General features: G+C 46.8%; 2 pseudogenes; both read right to left on the minus strand.

Annotated features, from left to right (window-relative positions):
- Positions 1-274: 274 nt before the first annotated feature.
- Positions 275-4,109, minus strand: LOC149355386 (uncharacterized; annotated as a pseudogene).
- A 2,183-nt stretch (positions 4,110-6,292) lies between these two features.
- LOC149355387 (uncharacterized) lies at positions 6,293-12,085 on the minus strand (annotated as a pseudogene).
- Between the last annotated feature and the right edge of the window lie 4,600 nt (positions 12,086-16,685).

Below are 16,685 nucleotides of genomic sequence, written 5' to 3' on the forward strand. Positions count from 1 at the left end.
TATTTATTTAGCAAATACTGCCGGCCTGTGTTACAGGCCTTAGGCAGGAGTGGGGTACAAACATATTGATAAAAAATGACAAGTACATTTCAAAAGAAGCAGATAGCGAACAGAGCAAAAATCAGAACATACAACATTTCAGCATACACATTTAAGGTGACCACACCTATATAGCAGCATTGTTCAAATAACATGGCGTGGCGTGTTTCTTCTTCTTCTTGCACTGTGCTGTCACTGCACATGAACTCTGCAAGTAGACTTGACGCGAGCGCCCTCATGCGCGGCAGGGCGGCTCGCTCGGCAGCTTCACCTCCCTGTGCAGCGTCTTGTAGACACACTCTATCTGCTCCTCTTCATTTTTGCCCGGAGAAGAGAGAATGGCTTCGCAGCAGTCGATGATGAGTTCCGCCAGAGAGCGGACCTGTGCGTGGTCAGCTATTTTGGCGATGGATGCCAGTAGTTCGGCCACAAATTCCACGAAGGCCGTCCAGTGTAGAGAGGGTGGCTTTCCCCCAGGGTTTGCATTGCGCTGCTGTCCACCATTGTACCCCGCCAACACTGACGTTGCGGCATCTGAACCAATTTTGACAGGCGCAGTTGAGTCCCTCCAAGAATACACTAGGCCGCTCCTTCTGAGACGCAGCCGTATACTGACAGAAGCCGGCCACGTGCTTGGCGCTGTCGGGGTCTTCCTTCACCTTCTGACACCATACACCATACACATTTCAGCAGTTCTGCTTCATTGCTCCGGACAGTATTCATGCAGTATGGGAAAAAAAAAATTATCACACTGTTCTTATCTCAAAAGCCAGCAACCATTGCAAAGTCTTTCATCAAACAAATATACCGTGGTGCAGTCAGTTCTTGTTAGTTTTTGAGGATCATTCGATTTTGTTTTTAGGATCATTAGATGATTTGAACATTTTTCCGGTCCCCTGAAGTTCGATTTAATGAGTTTTTACAGGCATTAGAGTGATCAAACCCTTTCAGGTCTTTCTTGTCAATAAATGCTCTAAAGCTTTTTTCGGGCACAACCATGTTATAATAATGATCGGTTATAGTGATGGTATTTCCAGAGCACTTCAATATTGTTATAAATGGGTTTGACTTTTATATACAGTGAAGCCCGCTTGTAACATACCTGACAGTCGCGCGAATTGAGTTTATTAAGTTTGAGATTTGTAACAAACGAACTTTCCAGTTTACATAGCCAGAAATCCAAAGTCTGACAAAACTGGTGTTTATTTCTAAGAGAAGTTCATTATGCACATCGGCTTCTTTTAAGGAAACTTTATGATGCCACTATCGAAGCTCTTCAATGCAGTCATAAGCCTGTTTCTTGCTAGAGCTGTAGGTGCGAACAGTCTGCTTTAAGAGCACAGTATAATTAATCGCGGTAAACACATCCACTGCAAATGAAGGCAGGTTGGTTTCCTTATCGCCATTGTGTGATTCTTGATAGTTGGGAGTGTTGACGTCGTGTACAGTGGCTTCGCCATTGCATGGCTTTGCAATGCTGGCGTCATGATCAGCACCAGTGAAGTCATCCCACGCGAAATGGTGTCTCGCCATCTGTGCATCATTCAGTTGCTACAAATCCATATGTGTATAATTGCGCACATGTACGGCAGCGACCTGTCATTCAATGGCATAGCATGCCACCCCCAGCATGCAGCAGCGCATGCTGGGTGGCGAATCACCCAGCATGCGTTTGTGATTTGACATAGCAGGGAATTTTGAGCGTGTGGGTCACGCCCATGTCTGTTAACTGGATCTTGCATGTGGCATTCAATGCTGAGAACAGCTTTGTCACCACAGTCGAAGAATGCAACGTGTGGTGCATTGCAAATTGTTCAAGCACAAGAAGGAGTTCGCATTTGATTCGTGATATCATAGTGGAACTCAGAAAGCCGCTTGGCGAGGAAACGCATTGGCAATTCGAAGCTTATGTGGGGTTGCACGCTCATTGAATCAGAACAAAAAGCCATGCCTTATCCAAGCTTTTGTGTTCGACCCGTAACGAGTGAAAAGGTAACTCCCACTGCAGTTTGCGAGGCTTGCCATGCCAAGCCCAGCACTGGTGTCTCCTTTAAAGTATATGTTTTTCGCGGCATCATTTCGTAAAACTGAATTGTTTTGTCAGTAATGCCCACCTTTTTACTGTGTTGTTTAGTCCCCATAGTTTTTTGCGGGATGGGTGTCAGGGGTTCGTGGAGATGCTCTCCAGTCTTTGTGCTTTTCGGAGGAGGAAGTTTTTCTACTGCGGGCCGAGTTGACAGGGCTACTTTGTATCTTCTGAGAATGAACAAGTATTCATAATAACAGCAGCTATGATAAGTGGGCTCAACTGTACTCATAAATCTATACTGCACAAAATTTTTGGCTATATTGCAAGACATTAGGTGGAGTAGCATCTATTAGTAACTAGCGCAGTGTGACATGATAGTAAATTTAGGTGTGACCTGCATTCACATATAAACCCTTCTTTCTTATCTCCGGCATTGTCCTCCCGCAATCGCAGTGCAGGCACCATGCCTGATGGGTGGGTTGCACCTAGTTTCCTGAGAACCGCTGATGGAAACTGTAAGGTCGGTACTATTGCGCCCTGCTGTGGGCCTGTGGTCCGCTTCTCCCACGAAACGAATGGGTCTGTGTTGAATCCGTTGTAATATGCCATGCTCCTCCTCACAGTTTGTGCTTAAGGTGACCACACCTATATAGCAGCATTGTTCAAATAAAGTGGCGTGGCGTGTTTGTTGTTCTTCTTGCACTGTGCGTTCACTGCACATGAACTCTGCAAGTAGACTTGACGCGAGCGCCCTCATGCACGGCAGGGCGGCTCGCTCGGGAGCTTCAACTCCCTGTGCAGCGTCTTGTAGACACTCTATCTGCTCCTCTTCATTTTAGCCCGGAGAAGAGAGAATGGCTTCGCAGCAGTCGATGATGAGTTCCGCCAGAGAGCGGACCTGTGCGTGGTCAGCTATTTTGGCGATGGATGCCAGTAGTTTGGCCACAAATTCCACGAAGGCCGTCCAGTGTAGAGAGGGTGGCTTTCCCCCAGGGTTTGAATTGCGCTGCTGTCCACCATTGTACCCCGTCAACAATGACGTCGCGGCATCTGATCCACTTTTGACAGGCGCAGATGAGTCCCTCCAAGAATACACTAGGCCGCTCCTTCTGAGACGCAGCCGTGTACTGACAGAACCCGGCCACGTGCTTGGCGCTGTCGGGGTCTTCCTTCACCTTCTGACAGATTGCATTCGCCAGCGTCCCAGATTTCACGAATGTAAGTGGTCCAGGTCATAGCTAGCTTTTCTGAGGATGTCAATGTTGTAGCTTAGTTGCTGTGCCTCACTGGATTCCCCCAGGGGAGGAGACCGGTCTTGGATGGAGGAAGGTGGCTTGAGCATAGACATGTTGCGGTGAGAGCGTGGGATTGGCTGTTGGGTATCCTGCCACCTTGCAGGATGCTGAGTTGCTTGGCTCGAATGGTTCGCCGGGGCCTGTACGGCAAAGGTGGTGGTGGCTTCCGTGTACTTCGGAGTCCAAATGTTGCATGGCGGCCAGCCAAAGGATGAGACTGGTTGAACGATGGAGAAGAGATGAATTATTGGCCGCTGGCCTAGTGTGAGCGCTCCGTCCCGCGCCACTGCCAGCTTCGTCTTCTTCGTTACATTACACTCACATCAAAACACTTGTGAAATACAACCGCACAGAATTAACGAGAAGCCACAACCGAAGCGCCGTCAGGCTTGCCTGGGTCGGCTGCCTTCAAGAGTGGTCGACAGCAGCGCCGCTGCTTCAGGCGACACTTCCAGCGACACGCACAGCAAGGCACTGCCCTCTCCGCTCGCTGAACTGGACTCTTCTGGTTCACTGTAGCCCTGCTGCGCACTGTTTCAGGTGCTGATTGGCATGATCACATTCGTCTGCATGGTTTCTCCAGTTCTTTCAGGACACCAAAACTGCACGCTGATCACATGCCATTCGCTTCTTCTCTAGTGAAGCCTCCTCGTACACGACGATGCAACTTTTGAGGGGTGTGACGCAGTAGCGGTGGAGCTCCAGCGCTTGCGCTTCGTAACGTGAAGGTTGTCGCAGAGGCCCATATCACATTTCAGCAGTTCTGCTTCATTGCTCCAGACAGTATTCATGCAGTATGGGAAAAAAAATTATCACACTGTTCTTATCTCAAAAGCCAGCAACCATTGCAAAGTCTTTCATCAAACAAATATACCGTGGTGCAGTCAGTTCTTGTTAGTTTTTGAGGATCATTGGTTTTGTTTTTAGGATCACTAGATGATTTTAACATTTTTCCGGTCCCCTGAAGTTCGAATTAATGAGTTTTTACAGGCATTAGAGTGATCAAACCTTTTCAGGTCTTTCTTGTCAATAAATGCTCTAAAGCTCTTTTCGGGCACAACCATGTTATAATAATGATCGGTTATAGTGATGGTATTTCCAGAGCACTTCAATGTTGTCATAAATGGGTTTGACTTTTATATACAGTGAAGCCCGCTTGTAGCAAACCTGATAGTCGCGCGAATTGAGTTTATTAAGTTTGAGATCCGTAACAAACGAACTTCCCATTTTACAGCCAGAAATCCAAAGTCTGACAAAACTGGTGTTTATTTCTAAGAGAAGTTCATTATGCACATTGGCTTCTTTTAAGGAAACTTTATGACGGCACTATCGAAGCTCTTCAATGCAGTCATAAGCGTGTTTCTTGCTAGAGCTGTAGGTGCGAACAGTCTGCTTTAAGAGCACAGTATAACTAATCGCGGTTAACACATCCACTGCAAATGAAGGCAGGTTGGTTTCCTCATCGCCATTGTGTGATTCTCTGTAGTTGGGAGTGTTGTCGTCGTGTACAGTGGCTTCGCCATTGCATGGCTTTGCAATGCTGGCGTCATGATCAGCACCAGTGAAGTCATCCCACGCGAAATGGTGTCTCGCCATCTGTGCATCATTCAGTTGCTACAAATACACATGTGTATAATTGCGCACATGTACGACAGCGACCTGTCATTCCATGGCATAGCATGCCACCCCCTGCATGCAGCAGCGCATGCTGGGTGGCGAATCACCCAGCATGCGTTTGTGATTTGACATAGCAGGGAATTTTGAGCGTGTGAGTCACGCCCATGTCTGTTAACTGGATCTTGCATGTGGCATTCAATGCTGAGAACAGCTTTGTCACCACAGTCGAAGAATGCAACGTGTGGTGCATTGCAAATTTTTCAAGCACAAGAAGGAGTTCGAATTTGATTCGTGATATCATAGTGGAACTCAGAAAGCCGCTTGGGGAGGAAACGCATTGGCAATCCGAAGCTTATGTGGGGTTGCACGCTCACTGAATCAGAACAAAAAGCCATGCCTTATCCAAGCATTTGTGTTCGACCCGTAACGAGTGAAAAGGTAACTCCCACTGCAGTTTGCGAGGCTTGCCATGCCAGGCCCAGCACTGGTGTCTCCTTTAAAGTATTTTTTTTTCGCGGGATCATTTCGTAAAACTGCATTGTTTTGTCAGTAATGCCCACCTTTTTACTGTGTTGTTTAGTCCCCATAGCTTTTTGCGGGATGGGTGTCAGGGGTTCGTGGAGATGCTCTCCAGTCTTTGTGCTTTTCGGAGGAGGAAGTTTTTCTACTGCGGGCCGAGTTGACAGCGCTACTTTGTATCTTCTGAAAATGAACAAGTATTCATAATAACAGCAGCTATGATAAGTGGGCTCAACTGTACTCATAAATCTATACTGCACAAAATTTTTGGCTATATTGCAAGACATCAGGTGGAGTAGCATCTGTTAGTAACTAGCGCAGTGTGACATGATAGTAAATTTAGGTGTGACCTGCATTCACATATAAACCCTTCTTTCTTATCTCCGGCATTGTCCTCCCGCAATCGCAGTGCAGGCACCATGCCTGATGGGTGGGTTGCACCTAGTTTCCTGAGAACCGCTGATGGAAACTGTAAGGTCGGTACTATTGCGCCCTGCTGTGGGCCTGTGGTCCGCTTCTCCCACGAAACGAATGGGTGTGTGTTGAATCCGTTGTAATATGCCATGCTCCTCCTCACAGTTTGTGCTTAAGGTGACCACACCTATATAGCAGCATTGTTCAAATAACGTGGCGTGGCGTGTTTGTTGTTCTTCTTGCACTTTGCGTTCACTGCACATGAACTCTGCAAGTAGACTTGACGCGAGCGCCCTCATGCACGGCAGGGCGGCTCGCTCGGGAGCTTCACCTCCCTGTGCAGCGTCTTGTAGACACACTCTATCTGCTCCTCTTCATTTTAGCCCGGAGAAGAGAGAATGGCTTCGCAGCAGTCGATGATGAGTTCCGCCAGAGAGCGGACCTGTGCGTGGTCAGCTATTTTGGCGATGGATGCCAGTAGTTCGGCCACAAATTCCACGAAGGCCGTCCAGTGTAGAGAGGGTGGCTTTCCCCCAGGGTTTGCATTGCGCTGCTGTCCACCATTGTACCCCGCCAACAATGACGTTGCGGCATCTGAACCAATTTTGACAGGCGCAGTTGAGTCCCTCCAAGAATACACTAGGCCGCTCCTTCTGAGACGCAGCCGTGCACTGACAGAAGCCGGCCACGTGCTTGGCGCTGTCGGGGTCTTCCTTCACCTTCTGACACCATACACCATACACATTTCAGCAGTTCTGCTTCATTGCTCCGGACAGTATTCATGCAGTATGGGGAAAAAAAATTATCACACTGTTCTTATCTCAAAAGCCAGCAACCATTGCAAAGTCTTTCATCAAACAAATATACCGTGGTGCAGTCAGTTCTTGTTAGTTTTTGAGGATCATTCGATTTTGTTTTTAGGATCATTAGGTGATTTGAACATTTTTCCGGTCCCCTGAAGTTCGATTTAATGAGTTTTTACAGGCATTAGAGTGATCAAACCCTTTCAGGTCTTTCTTGTCAATAAATGCTCTAAAGCTTTTTTCGGGCACAACCATGTTATAATAATGATCGGTTATAGTGATGGTATTTCCGGAGCACTTCAATATTGTTATAAATGGGTTTGACTTTTATATACAGTGAAGCCCGCTTGTAACAAACCTGACAGTCGCGCGAATTGAGTTTATTAAGTTTGAGATTTGTAACAAACGAACTTTCCAGTTTACATAGCCAGAAATCCAAAGTCTGACAAAACTGGTGTTTATTTCTAAGAGAAGTTCATTATGCACATCGGCTTCTTTTAAGGAAACTTTATGATGCCACTATCGAAGCTCTTCAATGCAGTCATAAGCCTGTTTCTTGCTAGAGCTGTAGGTGCGAACAGTCTGCTTTAAGAGCACAGTATAATTAATCGCGGTAAACACATCCACTGCAAATGAAGGCAGGTTGGTTTCCTTATCGCCATTGTGTGATTCTTGATAGTTGGGAGTGTTGACGTCGTGTACAGTGGCTTCGCCATTGCATGGCTTTGCAATGCTGGCGTCATGATCAGCACCAGTGAAGTCATCCCACGCGAAATGGTGTCTCGCCATCTGTGCATCATTCAGTTGCTACAAATCCATATGTGTATAATTGCGCACATGTACGACAGCGACCTGTCATTCCATGGCATAGCATGCCACCCCCAGCATGCAGCAGCGCATGCTGGGTGGCGAATCACCCAGCATGCGTTTGTGATTTGACATAGCAGGGAATTTTGAGCGTGTGGGTCACGCCCATGTCTGTTAACTGGATCTTGCATGTGGCATTCAATGCTGAGAACAGCTTTGTCACCACAGTCGAAGAATGCAACGTGTGGTGCATTGCAAATTGTTCAAGCACAAGAAGGAGTTCGCATTTGATTCGTGATATCATAGTGGAACTCAGAAAGCCGCTTGGCGAGGAAACGCATTGGCAATTCGAAGCTTATGTGGGGTTGCACGCTCATTGAATCAGAACAAAAAGCCATGCCTTATCCAAGCTTTTGTGTTCGACCCGTAACGAGTGAAAAGGTAACTCCCACTGCAGTTTGCGAGGCTTGCCATGCCAAGCCCAGCACTGGTGTCTCCTTTAAAGTATATGTTTTTCGCGGCATCATTTCGTAAAACTGAATTGTTTTGTCAGTAATGCCCACCTTTTTACTGTGCTGTTTAGTCCCCATAGTTTTTTGCGGGATGGGTGTCAGGGGTTCGTGGAGATGCTCTCCAGTCTTTGTGCTTTTCGGAGGAGGAAGTTTTTCTACTGCGGGCCGAGTTGACAGGGCTACTTTGTATCTTCTGAGAATGAACAAGTATTCATAATAACAGCAGCTATGATAAGTGGGCTCAACTGTACTCATAAATCTATACTGCACAAAATTTTTGGCTATATTGCAAGACATTAGGTGGAGTAGCATCTGTTAGTAACTAGCGCAGTGTGACATGATAGTAAATTTAGGTGTGACCTGCATTCACATATAAACCCTTCTTTCTTATCTCCGGCATTGTCCTCCCGCAATCGCAGTGCAGGCACCATGCCTGATGGGTGGGTTGCACCTAGTTTCCTGAGAACCGCTGATGGAAACTGTAAGGTCGGTACTATTGCGCCCTGCTGTGGGCCTGTGGTCCGCTTCTCCCACGAAACGAATGGGTCTGTGTTGAATCCGTTGTAATATGCCATGCTCCTCCTCACAGTTTGTGCTTAAGGTGACCACACCTATATAGCAGCATTGTTCAAATAACGTGGCGTGGCGTGTTTGTTGTTCTTCTTGCACTGTGCGTTCACTGCACATGAACTCTGCAAGTAGACTTGACGCGAGCGCCCTCATGCACGGCAGGGCGGCTCGCTCGGGAGCTTCACCTCCCTGTGCAGCGTCTTGTAGACACTCTATCTGCTCCTCTTCATTTTAGCCCGGAGAAGAGAGAATGGCTTCGCAGCAGTCGATGATGAGTTCCGCCAGAGAGCGGACCTGTGCGTGGTCAGCTATTTTGGCGATGGATGCCAGTAGTTTGGCCACAAGTTCCACGAAGGCCGTCCAGTGTAGAGAGGGTGGCTTTCCCCCAGGGTTTGAATTGCGCTGCTGTCCACCATTGTACCCCGTCAACAATGACGTCGCGGCATCTGATCCACTTTTGACAGGCGCAGATGAGTCCCTCCAAGAATACACTAGGCCGCTCCTTCTGAGACGCAGCCGTGTACTGACAGAACCCGGCCACGTGCTTGGCGCTGTCGGGGTCTTCCTTCACCTTCTGACAGATTGCATTCGCCAGCGTCCCAGATTTCACGAATGTAAGTGGTCCAGGTCATAGCTAGCTTTTCTGAGGATGTCAATGTTGTAGCTTAGTTGCTGTGCCTCACTGGATTCCCCCAGGGGAGGAGACCGGTCTTGGATGGAGGAAGGTGGCTTGAGCATAGACATGTTGCGGTGAGAGCGTGGGATTGGCTGTTGGGTATCCTGCCACCGTGCAGGATGCTGAGTTGCTTGGCTCGAATGGTTCGCCGGGGCCTGTACGGCAAAGGTGGTGGTGGCTTCCGTGTACTTCGGAGTCCAAATGTTGCATGGCGGCCAGCCAAAGGATGAGACTGGTTGAACGATGGAGAAGAGATGAATTATTGGCCGCTGGCCTAGTGTGAGCGCTCCGTCCCGCGCCACTGCCAGCTTCGTCTTCTTCGTTACATTACACTCACATCAAAACACTTGTGAAATACAACCGCACAGAATTAACGAGAAGCCACAACCGAAGCGCCGTCAGGCTTGCCTGGGTCGGCTGCCTTCAAGAGTGGTCGACAGCAGCGCCGCTGCTTCAGGCGACACTTCCAGCGACACGCACAGCAAGGCACTGCCCTCTCCACTCGCTGTACTGGGCTCTTCTGGTTCACTGTAGCCCTGCTGCGCACTGTTTCAGGTGCTGATTGGCACGATCACATTCGTCTGCATGGTTTCTCCAGTTCTTCCAGGACACGAAAACTGCACGCTGATAACATGCCATTCGCTTCTTCTCTAGTGAAGCCTCCTCGTACACGACGCTGCAACTTTTGAGGGGTGTGACGCAGTAGCGGTGGAGCTCCAGCGCTTGCGCTTCGTAACGTGAAGGTTGTCGCAGAGGCCCATATCACATTTCAGCAGTTCTGCTTCATTGCTCCGGACAGTATTCATGCAGTATGGGAAAAAAATTTATCACACTGTTCTTATCTCAAAAGCCAGCAACCATTGCAAAGTCTTTCATCAAACAAATATACCGTGGTGCAGTCAGTTCTTGTTAGTTTTTGAGGATCATTGGTTTTGTTTTTAGGATCACTAGATGATTTTAACATTTTTCCGGTCCCCTGAAGTTCGAATTAATGAGTTTTTACAGGCATTAGAGTGATCAAACCTTTTCAGGTCTTTCTTGCCAATAAATGCTCTAAAGCTTTTTTTCGGGCACAACCATGTTATAATAATGATCGGTTATAGTGATGGTATTTCCAGAGCACTTCAATGTTGTCATAAATGGGTTTGACTTTTATATACAGTGAAGCCCGCTTGTAACAAACCTGACAGTCGCGCGAATTGAGTTTATTAAGTTTGAGATTCGTAACAAACGAACTTCCCATTTTACAGCCAGAAATCCAAAGTCTGACAAAACTGGTGTTTATTTCTAAGAGAAGTTCATTATCCACATCGGCTTCTTTTAAGGAAACTGTATGACGGCACTATCGATGCTCTTCAATGCAGTCATAAGCGTGTTTCTTCCTAGAGCTGTAGTTGCGAACAGTCTGCTTTAAGAGCACAGTATAATTAATCGCGGTAAACACATCCACTGCAAATGAAGGCAGGTTGGTTTCCTCATCGCCATTGTGTGATTCTTGATAGTTGGGAGTGTTGGCGTCGTGTACAGTGCCTTCGCCATTGCATGGCTTTGCAATGCTGGCATCATGATCAGCACCAGTGAAGTCATCCCTCGCGAAATGGTGTCTGGCCATCTGTGCATCCTTCAGTTGCTACAAATCCACATGTGTCTAATTGCGCACATGTACGACAGCGACCTGTTATTCCATGGCACAGCATGCCACCCCCAGCATGCAGCAGCGCATGCTGGGTGGCGAATCACCCAGCATGCGTTTGTGATTTGACATAGCAGGAAATTTTGAGCGTGTGAGTCACGCCCATGTCTGTTAACTGGATCTTGCATGTGGCATTCAATGCTGAGAACAGCTTTGTCACCACAGTCGAAGAATGCAACGTGTGGTGCATTGCAAATTTTTCAAGCACAAGAACGAGTTCGCATTTGATTCGTGATATCATAGTGGAACTCAGAAAGCCGCTTGGCGAGCAAACGCATTCGCAATTCGAAGCTTATATGGGGTTGCACGCTCACTGAATCAGAACAAAAAGCCATGCTTTATCCAAGCTTTTGTGTTCGACCCGTAACGAGTGAAAAGGTAATTCCCACTGCAGTTTGCGAGGCTTGCCATGCCAAGCCCAGCACTGGTGTCTCCTTTAAAGTATATGTTTTTCGCGGCATCATTTCGTAAAACTGCATTGTTTTGTCAGTAATGCCCACCTTTTTACTGTGTGGTTTAGTCCCCATAGTTTTTTGCGGGATGGGTGTCAGGCGTTCGTGGAGATGCTCTCCAGTCTTTGTGCTTTTCGGAGGAGGCAGTTTTTCTACTGCGGGCCGAGTTGACAGCGCTACTTTGTATCTTCTGAGAATGAGCGAGTATTCATAATAACAGCAGCTATTATAAGTGGGCTCAACTGTACTCATAAATCTATGCTGCACAAAATGTTTGGCTATTTTGCAAGACATTAGGTGGAGTAGTATCTGTTAGTAACTAGCGCAGTGTGACTTGATAGTAAATTTAGGTGTGACCTGCATTCACATATAAACCCTTCTCTGTAATCTCCGGCATTGTGCGGAGCACAGTTTGGACCCTTGATTAGGCCTTGTGGCCCTCCATGCCCTCTTCTACAGTTCCTCACCCCTGAGCCTAGTCTCTGCTGCCCATCGTTAACCATTCCACGTATCACAACTAGGTTCTGCCCCTCCATTGTCTCCAGCAGCCTTTCTTTCTCCTCCTCAAATACGCCCTTCACAGTCTTTTCAGAATACATGCCAGCTTCAAATACTTTGCCCTCTTCACTCTCTTTTATGGTGTCGTTGCACCTGGCCATGTTGGACTCACCATGTATCATGGCTTTGCCGCTCGTCTTGCTTCTGGCAGCTGCAGCTTCTTTCCGTTGTCTTTTCATTTCTTTATCCCTTATCGTCGTCTTTTCTGTTGCCATCCATAGAGTGCCCGTGTATCATGGTCTGCCCTAACTGGCTGGCTGTCTTGTGACTCTGCACATGCATCGGCCTTGCCCTCTCCTACTCTCCGACTTCTTATGCCAGTGTTAACCACGTTCACGAGGCCAGCGCTGACATTTTCGCGTTCTCACTTGGAAATGATGGCTTTTTACATTTCTTCTGTTCTTTTCAGCTTCTCGTGTAACATTTTTTTCTTCTCTTTTTCTTTCTCTAATTCACTCTTAAGGCTTGCTATGCTTTGTGCAAGTTGTGAGTTTTGTTCTTCCATCTAATCTGCTCTCACTCCTAAAACACGTCACGCAAAAAAAATGTGCTTGCTCTGCTCCTCTGTCTCGATCTGCACAGCATTCGATGTCCAGCGGTTATCTGTCTTTGGATTTTCGGATTGCTACTGGAAGTCCTTTTTCTTTTACCAGAAGTCCCCCCCTTGGACATTTGTCAGACTATCCAATGTAAGACCACTGACCTCATGTACTAGTGTAGTTCACTTGATGGACGTCCAAACACATAAATGGACATTTCTCGAAACATCGTAGGGAAGCGTGCATATCCAGGGTATTCAAGTGGTTTTTGCATGTTGTTTACCACAAGACCTCGGCAATGTTTTCATAAAAGAACTAGCAGAGGGTAAATGAAAAATCATTTATTGCATGAGATTCTTCAGTGCACTGGTGCACTCTTGGGAGTGCGCACTTCCTCTGGAGAAAGTCTGAGCCATGATTTTGTGACAGCCTCCACATCATCCTTTGAATCTGAAAAGCTCCTCCTTACCACAACTCAAGAAAAATACAGAAAAAGTACACAGGGTGACGTTAACCATACTGAAGAAATCAAATGAAATATTTTGTGAGCATGCCTGTCAGTAATATGTGTTTGTACTAAATGAACTTTATCATATAAATATCCAGCAGTTTTTAATGTAGTTCCTGCCAACTGTAGCATGTTCTTGTTCACCTCGAGTAGCCCATTTTTATTTAGTGTTAAGGAAGAAATAGGCTTAAGAATATTTTACGGCACAAAAATGAATGGGATACAACACGCTTATCTGAAAATAAAGATCTTTGAAACAGTGGGCTTATTAAAAGTTTGCATAATTATCCGAAATAAAGCGAACTGACCACACACTCTAAATTGAAACCTGCACAATTTCTTCATTGCAATGCTGTGCAAACTCGCAGTACATCAGTTGACAGGTACTTTATTTATTTATTTATATGTACCTCAATGCACCATTGAAGGGTCGTGCTGTAAAACATGTTACGGGGCAAGTTGGTTGGTTGGCGCCTGTCGCATCATTTCTTCCTCTGTGCTGTCCTGTTTGGTGCTTCATTTTTTCTACAAACCATTGAAGGGCTATTGCATGAGGGGGTGGAACACTCAGCAGATTAATTTCTTGATGTATGATCTGAAGTATATCAGCTGCAGTAATGTGCACCAGAACTCAGTTTGGCATGAACAAGTAGGGGCAAGCTTTATTGTGGCAGTCACATATACGCTCCCACACCTGTGTTGCTAGTTCCAGCTGCGCTGCAACCAGCATAAGCACCAATAAGTTCATACACCTTCCTTCCTTGAGATGAGTTAAGGAATTTGATGGTATGGTTCATCACAGTCTCGTCTGACACAGGGCTTTCAAGGTTTGATCGGTCTCCTTGGTGTGAGCGGTGCCTGATCTCGGGATATTGCTGGTGCTGGCAAGGTTTCAGTCAGATCACTAGTGTTCCCTGGACTTTGCCCTTGCCAGCTGCACTCCACCAGCTAGTGGCTTCCCTCCTGGGGTGTGTTGCTGTTGGCGTCTATGTCGCTCGAGACGTCCTCGTCGTCTAGGGTCTCCTCTGTATGAAGCAGATGTCTCCTTTTCCTGCGAAGGTGATGACCAGTTTCAGTTAAAAGGTGGTACGAGCACGGTGAACATTCCTCCAGAACCTGAGCTTTGGGCTTCCATCCCAAGTCACTCTTCAAGCAAACAACATGACCAGGTTGCAGTTGAGTGAGACTGGCCCTGCGTGACCTGTTTGTGCTTGTTCACTTTTACCTCCCTTGGCTTCCCGAAGTCTGGTAGCCTTTAGCCTCCTGCCCAGTGAAAGTTCCCTGGGTGACCTCCTGTCCTCCAAGGGTATCATTGTTCGATAGGTCTGAGGTCCTAGCTAGTGATCGGCACCAGTCTTTGAACATATTCGGGAGATGCATTTTGCCACTTGAGCACCCTTTTCTGCAAGTCCATTAGACTGGGGGTAATGCGGGCTTGAGGTAATATGTCGGAACTTGTATTTAGTCACGAGCTGCCTGAATTCATGAGATGGCGTGAATAGCGGGCTATTGTCTGAGTTGACTTCTACAGGAATTTTGTGATGGGAGAAGATTGCCGTCAGTTTATCTATGACTTCTGTGGTTTAACTATGCATCACTGGTGGAAGCAAAACTGTAAACTGTAAAAAGAGGCACGAGAAGGTATTTGTGGAATGTGCCATCGGGGTTGTCCAAGATGTCCCATTGTCATGTGGCAAAGCCTACATTGGCCAGATGTGGTGTTGCGTGAGCGATCAGCTGAGGGAGCATGCAAAAGATATTCAGAACAATCAGGGTGCCGGTCTTGTTGAGCACTGTCACACTTATAATGCCTGTACACCAAATATTCAGGAAGTGAAGGTACTGGGCAGAAGCAGGTTGCAATCCACTTGATAGACAATAGAAGCATACTATATCAAGAATCCTGGGCCACGTTGTGTTAGCGATACCTTGATTGCTTTGTATAAAATGGAAAAATGTTTATATGGTGGGTTTTGCGCTAAAGTTGCAGTTCGTGTCAGTGTACCTGTATAGTTTGCGCTTGCGCAGGCCTGAGCGCATATAAAAGCTATGTATTTTGCCCCTAAATAAACAGTTGAGAGTCAGGGCTGTGTTCGTCCTTTCCACCTTTCCTTCCTTGAGTCTTATTTGGCCTAGAGTCCTTGCGCTGTTATTGTATGAAAATGTCCCAACTGTGAGATTTCTGTGGAAGCTGCGTAGGTTTCTTTTGTAGGTGTAAGGTTCTGCTTGGCTGGATGCGAATGACTTATTACTCCCTCAATGCAAATGTACTCCGCCTTAAAAAAAAGAAAAAAATTAAAAATTAAGGGAGAAAGAGAGGACGAGAAAGTCTCGCATCTCCGCTCTTATGCAGACAAATGCAATCCTGTGTAATTTTTTTATGCATGAAGTGCCGCGGATCGTTTTCTAATTGGGTGCCAGCACTTGGCACGCACTACTCGCCGTTCATCCAAAACTGCCTCAGGCCAATCACCCCAATATCGCCTTGCTATTTTCCGAGCAAAGGCTGACTACATGTGGAACAAGAAGGGTCTCGAAGCGTGAAAAGCACAGGCGCACGTTTCAGCAGTTTACAAGCCATATCATAGATTGGTTCCTGTGCTGGGAGTATTAGGGCAGGGGTGCTTTGCATATCAAGCATCGGTATCGCTCTGTGGTGCCACCTGGTGGCTCCTAGGGCCCATCGCTTCCGCTTTTGCTGTGAAATTGGGATGTTTGAATTAACCAGGTCTTCGAATTAACCAGGCTGGTGCAGGCGGCCACTTTGAATTATCCGGTCATATTTGAATTAGAAGTTATGGGACCGTAGAAATTCTTCAAATTAACCGGAACTTTGAATCACCCTAGTTCGGTTTTGTTTGGTTTATTTGGGTTTAACTTCCCAAAGCGACTCAGGCTATGAGGGATGCCGTCGTGAAGGGCTCCGAAAATTTTGACCACCTGGGGTTCTTTAATGTGCACTGACATGGCACAGTACACGGGCTCTAGAACATCGCCTCCATCGAAATTCGGGCGCCGCGGTCGGGATCGAACCCGCGCCTTTCAGGCCAGCAGCCGCGCGCCGTAACCACTGAACCACCGTGGCGGGGCTCACCCTTGTTCGAATGATAAAGGTTTCACTGTGCATTGTTTTGAAAATAGTAAAAACATTTGCCCATTGATCTTTTTCTGAAATTTTTTTATACTGAAGATGCATTACTCGATGCGATATGAAAAGGCATTTTGTCTTCACGTTTGTATTTGAGTCATGTCCGAAAAGTTCAATATTCGTGCTCTGCAAGAAAGTTTGTGCGATCAATTATGAGAGCAGTGTTGGCCAAAGAGCACCATGACATAAGGCAATTTCGTCTACACATGGTCGGGTGAAAGACCCATTTCCAAGCATTCCATCCAGTATAAGCCAGGGGGAAAGCTTGTACATTGTATCACTGATGATTGCTCAGTGGCACAGGGAATTGAACCCCACACATCCTGCATGCTAGGCAGATGCTCATATGACTAGACCTCCACTGTAGAGAAAGTGAAAGTGGCAAGAAATAGTAAAAGTGCAGCTTGTCACCATCTGCTGCATTATTCTTAGCAGAATCTCAGTAGCACTACACTGGTTTTAGGGCATATTGTAACGCTTGAAGACCTGGCTTGTGTAAGGGCCCC

The sequence above is a fragment of the Amblyomma mixtum genome, chromosome 3 (genome assembly GCF_055824585.1).
Source record: "Amblyomma mixtum isolate Tamu chromosome 3, ASM5582458v1, whole genome shotgun sequence".
Taxonomy (NCBI): domain Eukaryota; kingdom Metazoa; phylum Arthropoda; class Arachnida; order Ixodida; family Ixodidae; genus Amblyomma; species Amblyomma mixtum.